Consider the following 7,474-nt stretch of genomic DNA (forward strand, 5'->3'; position numbering starts at 1 on the left):
TCACACTGGCAGGCTCTCATGACCACACTGCACACAGCTTGCCCTCGCTGCTCTGTGGCAGATACGGCTTGTGGAGAGCCAGTCTCAGGAGGAAGCTGGAACCCCCCCAAAAAAGAGTCAAGAAACAAGCTAGTAACTGTGCAACAGATGCAACCAGGCACCTAGCTCTTTAGCTGGCTCTTGACCTCTTTGTTCATCAGTGGCAGACATACAGTAGTGCCTGGATTAAGGTGTTTCCAGGCCATATTAAGATTTGGAAGCCAGCTGGCAGCATCTGTTCTAACACAGCCCCTCACCCTGCTTTGGTTTTGCTAAAATCTCTTACTTAATTCTTTCCGTGAGCCTATTCTAAATCCTGTACTTTATAACTGGAAGTCACTTCATTTATCTCCCTGTCCTTAGAACAGAGGAAGCCATGGTGGTAAATGTGACTCAAATAATACTGCCCACCAACGTTCATTTATAATATTCATTCAAGATTCAGTGTTATAGTTGAAGTAATAGTCTCTAAATTAATCTGATATTTCGGTCTTCTGTAATAAATTTGTTTGCTAACTTACACATCCCAGTATCAGTTCTGGAGAAGAACAGATATTTTTTGACTTCTCAGAATCTTTATGAACCTAAAGCTTGTGAGAGAACAAGAGGGGAAAACTTCATCACTCTTATCAGATGGTAGACTGTCCATTTGGCACTCAGCCTGGAAACTTGCAAACTCAATTAAATGCACATATGGTCCGTAGCAAGCAGAATCAGTCTTTGCCAACACACATCCCTCCTACAGCACTTCCAAACTGTACCCACGCTAGATAGCTTTTTCCACATAGATGATTTTTTCCACTTCTCCAGCAGCATCAGCTCAGCATATTGTCTTCTCTGCCCTGGAAGAATATAGGGAAGAATGCCAAGATGAACATCAGTTTGAACTCCACAGGGGTGATTTTGCTATCGAGGAGCTTTTGTTGAGGAAGACAGGTATGGAGATACCTAGATTTAATGAGTAGTGCTGGTAGAATTAATAAATCTTCTCAATACTCCCTGAAGCAGCTGCTCTATTTTGAAATAATGAGCATATGGTTTCATTATATTTCATTGATTTGATTCCCTTCAGCTAAAGAAATATTTCAGGGGAATGCAAACAACTTACAGAATTTCTGCATGTTTCTCACTCCTTTTATTTTTCCTGGCTAAACAGAAAGCTGACTAGCATGTGAAAGGAAGAGCCAGAGGCAGCATTCAGATTCCTTAATAGGGGTTGCATGGGGGGCAATGGGGCCTCTGACAATAATGAGGACTTGTGTGTGCCTTGAAGTTACAGTGCTTGGAGGTTCCCTTAAAGGTTTTGGTTCTGTGAAAGAAACTGTGTGAAAGAAACAAGCTCAAGCTGGACTAACCCTACTTATAAGCTGTATTCTTTATTTTAAATTTCTCTCCAGAGGCAGGAAATGGGCAGGGAGGAGGGCGAGAAAGCACCAAAGCAGCTTGTTAATCTAACACGCTCAAAATTTATGGAAAGAAAGGAAGTTGTGAGATAATTTTAAATTGTCTACAAGAACAAACCTTTCAAAGCAAAGCAAAACATGTTTTACTTTCTCAGTTGCTAGAGCCATTTCTCCGCCCAGCTGTTTAGAGGGGAAACTGAATTCAATATTTTATTCACTGTGCATCCTGCTACTGACATTAGAAAAAATGAATCCTGAAGTGAAAGTGAAGTGAAAGTCACTTGCATTTTTTTTTATAAGATCTTTCTGGAAACTGGTATCTGGCAGCTGCAAGCTCACAAGCTATCTTTTTAAAGAAGCCAAAAGAAATACGGAAAACTTATATACGTTTTCATTAGGAAACTGGATAGTCTTGGCAGCTCTGGGGTCTGGAGGTCAGGAGCCATTCCTGGAAAGGCTTGTGACTGACAGGGAGGTACTATGTTCTGCTCTGTCAGCTGTGGGGAAGATGAAAATTCTGCTTCTAGTTACTTGGCTCCCTTCCTTATGTGTTGCCACTACAGTATTCTGCAATATACGTATATTAGTATGTTCCACCAGTATATGCATATGTTCTATATGTATATATATTTGTGCAGCTATAAGTATACATATGTATAGATATGCAGTATATATTATAATTTTTGAGAACAGCAAATCACGAAATAACAGTTAGCAAGATTGTGTTTCTTTACCTGGAAAAGCATTATAATTTTGCTGAAAGTGTTTCCGTTTTCCTTCTGCATTTTTATTTTAATAAAATCTGATTTTAAGAATCCCCTTGAGACTTAGAGACATTTTCCCATGCTGGTATTTTAGAAGGAAAAAATCCATCTTTCTTCTGATGCTGCAGCAGCTTACATTTTCAATCTGCTGCAAATGCCTAGTGCTGCATCATGTAATTATTGACCTTGTGAAACCAAAGCAAAAGGATTCACTTCCAGGTCTTTGTCACATTTGAACCAATAAGCTCTAATTGGAGATCCAGGCCTGTAAACTACAAGACCAAAAGGAAAGGCATGGTGGTATTTTCCATACATAAGAATTCAGTGCTTCTTAGGACAAGAAGCTGTATACTTCAATTTCTTTCAGCAGAAATAAAAGTGGTCTGTGTTTTGATGGATTGCAAGTTGATACTAGGATCAATCAAAGCCGTCTTTTTCTCTCTTAGAGCAAGGAAAATAAACTTGAACATCACAGACAGTGAAACAACACCATCACAAAATGCCTGTCTTTAGAAAGCAAATTAATCTCCTCTGCCCTTAAAATGTATCAAAAATATTACAGTTGCTATCAAACTAAATTACAAAATTTATTTCAGCCTCTGTGGTCCTGCAGACATTGTGGCTCAGTGATGTCTGCTCTTTTTTTCTGACATGCAAGCAGCAGGGAGACAGATGAATGCAGTACCTCTTTTTTTGTGACACAATCCATACATTATTAATTTTTGTATTGTTGCTCTAAAGCTGTGAAACAGATGCCATTCAGAACTGAAAATCACTGTTCCGATATGAGCAGACGCAGTCCCTGAGCTACCCAGTCAACTAATTAATGCTGCATAATTTAATAAAGGATGGTGATTACTGAGTTTTCCCCATCTTGTTCCCCTCCCTGCTAATGATAACATTATCGAACTTAGGCAGGGGGTAGTGAGTGTGTGTGTGTGTGTAGGGAGATAATTTACAATGAAAGAGGATGAGTAAGCAGATGAACCAGGAAATGGCTCGATCTAGGAAAAGGCTGCTAAAATCCTCTAATTTTTTATTTAGGGGGATCCTGCAGAACGCCATAGTGTTAAGCAGAATAATATTAATAACACTGTCATTAAAAGAGGTAAAGGGAAATTAGAGGAAAAAAGTTAACCTTCCATGCTTTTATTTACTAAGTGTTGCTTTACATTTCATTTTTATTCAAATCTTGCTTAGGAGGTAAATGTGGACAGAAAGGGAAAGTCTCCTCCACAGGCTTTTTCCTCTCTCCCTTGTTACCTCTGAGTGGGCAACGGATGATGTCAATTATAGCAGGATCAATCTCAGCAGCAGAGATAGTTCCTTTAGGCATTCTTCAGTAGTCCCACCATATGGTGCTAGTTTTTCCGTATTCAAAAGAAGGTGCCAAAAGGTGCTGCAAGCAGCAATACATTAATCTAAACTTCTGAAAACTCAACCTGGCACATAAATTCTCTTTTACATAAAATATCTCAGAGGACTCCTAGCACACCTGTATATCCCCTGTCCAACTAACAGATTATTTAATTCATTACAATCTGGTCACATAAATTCTACGTTTTAACCCCTTTCATTTGGTCAATGCTCAAAGACCTCTCAGAAGAAAATATAGATAGATAGATAGATAGATAGATAGATAAATACATAGATATTTAAAGTAAAAAGAAATTAAGCAATAACAAGCTATATAATAACTACAGTGCTGGCAAAATCTGATAAGAAAAGAAGAAAATTAAGAGTTTTTTCTGTGTTAACAAGGTTCATTGGTTAAAAATACATATTCATTGCATTATCATCTTAGAATCTGAATAGCTGTATTATTGTTTTTAATGTTTGAATTTTTAACCATATTTGGAGCCTAAATATCTTATTCGGGAAAAGTTGCAAAATAAGAGTGATAAATTAAATTATTTATTACTCAACTTCAGAACTTTTCAAACAACTCTCGATTGATAAACTTTAGAGTACTGTTTAAATGGAAAATCTAAATTTAAGAGATAATATGCAAAACTTTATTTTTTCTTAGGTTTTCCATAGATGCAAAATATATTTTCAGGCCACAAAATAGACTAAAATACAGATGAAACTGGTTTCAATTGAGAATCTGAACACCTAAACTCATACAGACTAACCTCTCACATTCAGCCTAATTCTGAATGCACTTAGCTGCCTTCTCAAGGAGGAACAAGGATGCTATAAAGGATACTTTGATGGGGAAAGAAATAATATCTTCTCTTACATGCAGCAGGTTTTTGGAAGGCTTTGACTCCTGGGCCTCTGATTTATATTCCTATAGAGCCCACTCTTCCCTCTCAGCATAAAAGAATTACTTCCTTTAGAAATGAAAATTCTTCTCCATTTCTTATTTACTTGAATATGCTTGACAGGTTGATCAATGTAAAACATTTTTTTTTCCTCCTTTTTTCCTGATACTAGAAATTGAGACACTGACAACCATGAACCAACCCCTCCAGATCGGCTGTTTCATACCTGGCAGAGAAGAGATAGATGTTCAGGCGTTTCTTTTCCCCATTTGCCAAACCAGTGCAGAGGAAAGACAAAGGATATCTATCCACATCCAGCAGCTGGAGCAAAGGGAAGAAGGACACTAGAAGAACTGAAGTTTTCCTTCCAGTCCTATTTCCCATCAGTCTATTCATACATTCTTCTTCTGGTGGGACAGTCAAGGAACAGCAATGGTGTTTTACATATTTTTTCTTTCTGAAATCCTGAAAAGTCCTTATCATCCACTCTGTGCAATATACCATGACTCAAAACTCCTCAGGTCTCTGTTTTTGTTAAACTAATCTCTTGGGACCAGTAGTGTTTGGAGTACCATAGTAACACAAATCACAGTTCAACTCCTTATGTCTAGCAAAATAAAATTTAATTTAAAAAAAAAATACCAGATAAAGTATATAACAAATTTCCATGCAGGAACTGGTGAATATCATGAAATGTAGTGTTTCAGAAATGAAAGCTATTAAAATTGTATAACCCGTAATTGATGTCTTTGGTCTGAAGACAGTAAGAGTCTTTATCTGATGGTCATTCTGGATGTGGTGGCAAAAGGTACATCATTAGACAAAACAAAGAGATATTAATGCATATAATCAGTGGTTCTAAACAAAAGGAAGTCTGAAAGGAAAGATACAAAAAGAAGTCTGAAACCAACCAAATCATCCTGGCTGCAGAATATGAACAGCTCTTTAAAAATGAGTAATGCCAATTTCCAATGAGGGAAACTAAGTATACTTGGATAGGAAAAGATGAGAATTCCTTTGAATCTTGTCAGAAATTAAACTAATAAAGTGTTGCATTATTTCTCCTGTCAGCAAGCAGGGAAACCCATGACTGGGCTTGGACTATGGCTTTCTTTTCATTACAAGAGACAGTCTGGCCCCAGCTTAGCAGCGTACGCATACATGCACTGAATTATAAACACTTGCGTAGGATCATTTGGATATACTCAAGTAGAGACTCTGAGGAGAGAAATCTGCCTGAAATCACTCACAAACAAAACAGGAAGTACAGTAGTGCCACCTCACAATCCCATCAATTTAGGGAAAAAAATAAATTGATATATCCCTTTTATTTTATTGTAACCTTGCCATGGCTATACTAGAACAGAGTCTGATTCCACTAGCTCTGACCTGAGTAGGCTTGAGGCTTTAGTACACCATATTGTGACAGGACCATTTTGGTATACATTAAACATTATGTGCATCTGTCATGTTGGATATAGATAACACCAAGAACAAAAAATTGCATTTCAGAAAGACTTTTGGGTTTCAAGTCATGTTCATTTTGTATGAAATTTAATGTTTGTTTTGCACAAAATCCAAAATGTAAAAAATCTTTGTAAAAAATATTTTAAGATATTTTGAATCCACTGAAACTGAAACAAAGAAAACCAAGATACTTTATTATGAAAATGTGAAAATACAACGTTTTGAAAGTATCAGAGCTCTTTGCCTTCTTCTTGTTTCTTCAGAAGGAATGTATCAGAGAAGTAGACACATTCATTGACAGACTACTATTTAGTATCAAGATGTTTCTGACAAGCCGTAGCATGAAGATTTATTTGCGTTACCTTTTGTCTGCCTGTACCAAACACAAAACAAAGAAATGCAACTACATTACCAAACTATATTGATTAACTTCAATATCTCATCTTTAACACTAAAGACTCTAGATGCATCTCCATGGTAGGATCCATGGTTTTATACAAATACCTGACCTAGTGCCTCCAATAGATTTTCAAACAAGCAAAAAAATTGTCCTCTTTCTAAATTTGCAGTAGTGACATCTGTGCTTTGTATGATTACAGTATTCCTTCTCCTCAGGCTTGCTGACTAAACTTTCACCGAAAAAGGGCACTTTTTCATTGCTAATATAATGTTAGTAATTAAAGAACATTTCTTAATTTCTTTCTTAGAAATTTTTTACACTATCACTCTTTCATTAGGTTAGTTAGTACTTTAAAGATATAAATACAAATTTTAAACAAGGTTGGACTGCAACAAGACAAATTCAAACAATACAACAACAACAACAATAGCAATAAAAAATAAAGATAATAACATTCATACAACTAGAATCTTTTAGAGGATAGAATTGTTATAATAGTTCAAATGCAGTACCAGAGTTTTTTATCCCTCTAAAATAGTCTCTGTTGGTCGAGACAGTTATTAATAGAAATAAATAACAATATCTTGACCTGATGAGATTTGAAGGCAGATGAAATTACTCTAGACTGAAGTAGAGCTTTCATAAACTGTGAATTCTTGAGCCAGAAATCTTTCTCCAGTTTTATTGCAAGTGAATCTCGGATGTTACCTTATAAAATTGCAGACATAAAATACAATTTTCAAGTTGTTACATGGTTACAAATTAATATGTAATGTGTTGATAGTCATTTGATAACTCTAAATGAGCAATAAAGAATGTTTCAATGAAAAAAAAGCATCATTATTTCATATTATGAGTCCAAATAGTGAAAAGCCTCTTATAAAAAGGCAAAGAATGTAATAAAATCATAAATAAAGTGATATCTCAAATATTCGCAGACTAAGTCCTGGGGAGTTTGACTCTATTAAATTCACAGCAATCAACATTACATGGCTAAATCTTTGTAGGACAACATACTTTTTGCAGGACATGTGTGTGTAGTTGTTGTGTAGTTACAGCAGGTTGTAGTTCATTTTTAATATGAAAATATTACAGAAGGAAATAATTCACTCTAATACTGGGACTTGTTTTGAT

General features: G+C 36.0%; 1 long non-coding RNA gene across 1 annotated transcript; it reads left to right on the forward strand.

Annotated features, from left to right (window-relative positions):
* Positions 1-754: 754 nt before the first annotated feature.
* On the forward strand, positions 755-7,174 carry LOC106901105. The gene is made up of 2 exons (XR_001414242.1): positions 755-975; positions 4,646-7,174. It is a non-coding gene; the product is annotated as an uncharacterized LOC106901105 (long non-coding RNA).
* The last annotated feature ends 300 nt before the right edge of the window (positions 7,175-7,474 follow it).

The sequence above is a fragment of the Calidris pugnax genome, unplaced genomic scaffold (assembly GCF_001431845.1).
Source record: "Calidris pugnax isolate Ruff unplaced genomic scaffold, ASM143184v1 scaffold44, whole genome shotgun sequence".
NCBI lineage: Eukaryota > Metazoa > Chordata > Aves > Charadriiformes > Scolopacidae > Calidris > Calidris pugnax.